This window comes from Eurosta solidaginis, chromosome 5 (genome assembly GCF_040869045.1).
Source record: "Eurosta solidaginis isolate ZX-2024a chromosome 5, ASM4086904v1, whole genome shotgun sequence".
NCBI lineage: Eukaryota > Metazoa > Arthropoda > Insecta > Diptera > Tephritidae > Eurosta > Eurosta solidaginis.
Window position 1 is genome coordinate 119,078,581 of NC_090323.1, and position 4,849 is coordinate 119,083,429.

General features: G+C 37.6%; 1 pseudogene; it reads left to right on the forward strand.

Annotated features, from left to right (window-relative positions):
- Positions 1–2,690: 2,690 nt before the first annotated feature.
- Positions 2,691–4,046, forward strand: LOC137254590 (putative nuclease HARBI1; annotated as a pseudogene).
- Positions 4,047–4,849: the final 803 nt, after the last annotated feature.

The following is a 4,849-nucleotide window of genomic DNA, read 5'->3' on the forward strand; positions in this document are numbered from 1 at the left end:
CGCATAGATTTGTTGCTTGGTACGGAGACCTTTTTTGATGTGTTATCTGTAGGTCAAATAAAACTAGGCGTTAATTTACCAACACTCCAAAAAACGTTGCTGGGTTGGGTAGTGTCGGGGAAGTCCAATGGCTCACAAATATCTTCATCCTCGCGGACATGTTTGCTTTCCTGCGAAGAGTCAATAAATCTACATCTTGAGAAGCTTTGGAAATTGGATGAAATACCGTCACCTTCTACGCTATCTGATGAGCAGGCTAGTTGTGAATCATTTTACATACAAACCGTTTCACGCAGCATCACAAGCCGAGTAATTGTTCGTTTGCCTTTTAAAGAAAGTCCACAGTCTCTTGGAGCATCAAGAGAAATAGCTGTGCGTAAGTTCATCGCGCTGGAACGTCGATTGGCACGTTCACCAGAAACAAATGCACAGTACGTTAACTTTATGCGTGAGTACGAGGAGCTCGGCCATATGACCGCTGTAAAAACTATAATATTACTGCACCGCATTTTTATATCCCTCACCACTGTGTGCTGAAACCGAATAACACATCAACAAAGTTGCGGGTGGTGTTTGATGCCTCCTGTAGAACGTCTACACAGAAGTCACTCAACGAAATTTTAATGGTAGGCCCAACTATACAACAGGATCTGTTCACGCTGTTACTAAAATTTCGCATATATCGCTACGTTATTACTGCCGACATCATTAAGATATACAGGCAGATCAGCGTCGACGAACAAGACCGGCGCTTTCAATATATCTTATGGCATTACTCAGAGCACGAAAATGTGGCCACATAGCAACTTAGTACTGTGACATATGGCACAGCAGCTGCTCCATATCTTGCGGTAAGAAGTTTGAACTACTTAGCAGACATCTACACTAGTCAATTTCCCTTGTGTGCAGAAAGAATCAAATCGTCTTTCTACGTCGACGACTTCTTTCGTGGAGACAATACTTTAGAAGAACTATCACAAATAAAATTTGAAGTTACTACTATTTTAGAAGAGGGCGGCATGAAGCTCACTAAATGGCACTCGAATGTTGAGTCATTCGTAGATGACCAACCAATGAAAGAGCTCAACATCAACGACGCTCAAATAACCAACGCACTCGGCATTACTTGGGACCAAAATAATGATATTTTTTTATTTTCGTTTTTGCCCAGGGTTCTAAAGTCGGACAAGTCGACAAAACGCAATATATTGTCACTAGCATCGTCGCTTTTCGATCCTCTCGGTCTCCTTGATCCGCTGCTTGTTACAGCGAAAATCATCTTACAAGAGTTATGGTTACTCAAGCTGAATTGGGACGAATCGGTGCCCCAAAATCTCCATTGTGCTTGGCAAAACTTGCTCAAAGAATTCTCTTCGTTGTCATTATTGCAGGTCCCGCGCTACTATTTACAAACTACTGTTTTGTCAACTCAGCTTCACGGTTTTTGCGATTCTTCCATTCGCGCATATGGATGCTGTGTCTATGTTCGTACCGAGGATAAAAATGGTAATGCCACAACAAGATTGATAACAGCCAAATCTCGTATCGCTCCAACAAAGAAAAAATCGCTACCAAAGCTTGAACTCTGTGGAGCGAAATTGCTCGCACAACTAATTTCAAAGGTCAGACATATATTCGTTACTCAAGATTTGGTAGTTTACTTATGGACTGATTCGCAAATTGTCTTACATTGGCTACGTATGAATTTCTCCACTTTATCAACCTTCGTTGGCAACCGTGTATCTGAGATACAAGAGTTAACTAGTAATTGCCATTGGAGACACGTCCCGACGCAACATAATCCTGCAGACATTGTGTCCAGGGGCTGCACAGTATCAGAGCTCCAAAAATCTATATGGTACTCTGGACCACCATTTTTAAAACGTTGCTCAGAATTTTGGCCTGAAAACTCGCAATCCTGCCCTGACATGGATGAAATCATCAAAGAAAAACGTAAAGCTATATTTTTCGTCGCTGAGAAGTCGAATTACATCATTGAAAGTATCGCAAAATATAGCATGCATATGACTGGTGTACGTATCATTGCATGGATGTTCCGGTTTTATAGAAAAACCAATAAAGCAAGCAAAAATTTCATCGACACTCCAAATATATCACCGCAAGAAATTGAAACCGCGCTTTGGTGCATAATTTGGAATATTCAAAAACAATAATTTTCAGAAGGTATATGTCGCGCTAAGAAAGGCAAACCAGCTGAAAATTCGGTCAAATTTCTAAATCCGTTCATGAGCGACACTTGTGGCTTTAAAGTGGGCGGCCGACTCGAATTGACAGCTCCGCCACACACACAGCGACATCCTGTACTTTTACCAAGCAAATGTTATTTTGTTGAATGCTTAGTGCGCCATTTACACATTACTACGCATATTGTCACTTGCGAAGCGAATATATTTGGCGAGTCGAACAGATTGGCGAATTCACATCAAATTTGCATTGTGAGTGGCGAATGAACTTATTCGACTGCCATGTGTCATTGCCATTCAAACAAATTTAATTAGTTCATCCGAATTTGACGTTTCTGTCATCTGTTTTATTATTTATTTGTGCACAAAGAGAATTGTAAAAAACAAGTTTATTAAATAGTAATAAATAAAGTTAAAAATCTTTTATAACCTTGATCTTTCTTTCGAAGACAATTACAATGGTGAGCCGTGAGTTGATCTTCTTCGTCAGCGGCGTTTTATAAGAGATTACTCCAATCCCATGGAGCTTCCGTCCACAGTGTAAGTGCAGTGCATATTGGTTATTCAAAAGATGTAAAGTTTTTGTGTATTTTTTGTGTGTTTTTAAGATTCATAGCAAATTTCCGGCTAAGCAAAGATGCATTTATGTATGTGCTGGACAAAATCAAGGACAGTTTTCACTGCTGCTTGTCATCATCTGTAACGCCAATGCTAAAATTGTGTTGCGCACTCCGTTTTTTTGCCCATGGCAGTTATCAGCAAGCTGTAGGGAATGAGTTTCATTTGGGACTTGCGCAACCCACAGTTTCCCTCATTTTAAAGGAGATACTACCAATTTTGCAGAGAGAAATTTGCAGGGCGGCGATAAAAACCGAAATGATAGAAGAGGAAAAGCAACAGGCAAAGAGCAAATTTTTCATCAGGTCAGGAATACTCAACGTGATTGGCTGTGTTGATGGTACGCATATTGCGATTTATGCTCTCAGCGCAAATAGACACCTCTATCTGAATAGAAAATGGTTTTTTAGCATAAATGCGATGATTGTTAGTTTTCAAGACAAGGATACATAAAATATTGTTGTTAGTAAATTGTATATTTCAGGCTTGCGATCATGACATGAATATCCGGTTTGTGGATGCTAGATATGCTGGTTCAACACATCATTCGTTTGTGTGGAATAATAGTTCATTAAAAAGTCATTAGGAAAATATGCATCTTAGCGGCGATAACTCTATTTATTTAGGTAATTTTGCTAGGTACATCAACGCAAATATAATCGGGGTATTAAGACTTAGCTCGTTACTCAAAACTATCGACTAACGGAGTAACGAATCAAGTCCGAATACCCTTACTTTTTATGACGTAATATTAAAAAAAATATATACTTATTTGTAGGTGATTCCGGGTACCCGCTGAGTTCCTACTTACTAACACCCTTCCGTCTTGCAGAGTCCGGAACTAGGGAATACATTTTTAATAAGAAGCACGCAAAAGGTAGAAACATCATACAACGTACGATCGGAGTTCTGAAATGCCGTTTCAGATGCCTCCTCGTAAAAATGCACTACAATCCTGACAAAGTTAAATCGATTATAAACATATGTTGCGCTTTGCACAATATTTGTAAGAAATTTCGAATCAGTGATCCAGACGAAGCAGACATTTTTACTGACGCCATTGTATCGTCGGAGCCAAGTAATGAAGATGGCAACGGTACACCAGGAGAGCGTCGCAGAAGACAAATAGCTGATGCTTTACTGTAAAACGAGTAGGGCCGTTTTAATGGCGTTTTCTTTTGTAGAAAAAAGTTTACCCTCGTGTCACCTATTGAACTTTTGACCAGTTAGTTTCAAAAGTACCTATATTTTGTATTTGAAATAGTTAGGTTTAGAAGAGTTATCGAGGTCAATGCACCACTAGGGGAAATGGACAACAGTATTAATTTGTGCCTATATTTTGTATTTGAATACAGTAATGCTAGTGAGCTAAGGAATGTACTGAAATTACTTTTATTGTCCGTAATGAACTTAAAGTTTTATTAGCTGTATTTTATTCCCAAGCTAAAAGCAAAAAAATACAAATATTAAAATATGAAGATTTTATTGAAATTCCTATGAATTAAATTGAAATAAGGTTAAATTGAAATCATAAAATGGACGTTTGCCTAATTTTTATTTCATTTATTTAATAAAAATCAACAATTCAATTCAGACTTATAAAATGGTGAAGGTACATATATATTATTACTAGAAGTAAATAAATAAAAATCAAATATTTATTTCAGACTTTTTAGTTGACGATATGCGTATTAGGTTATTGCTGCTTATTTCATAAGTATAAGGCCACTCATATTAACATGTTCTATTTTTTTGTATTATTTCGTTTAGTTAATTTTTTTTTGCTAATAGAATACCAAAATAGGAGTGGTGAACAAATATATGCTCTAAACTTTGTGGATGTTTTTAAAGGTTAAAAGACGTTTTTAGAAATGTTGAAATTTCTTTTTAATAATTCAAACCTTAGAACTGAAAATATCTTTTTGTAGCCCATTAAACTTTCCTTCATATGAAAGTATATGATGCCTCCGTTCGGCGAGTCGGCCTTAAGAGTTACAATTTAATGGGATGCAGAAATATAACTTCGG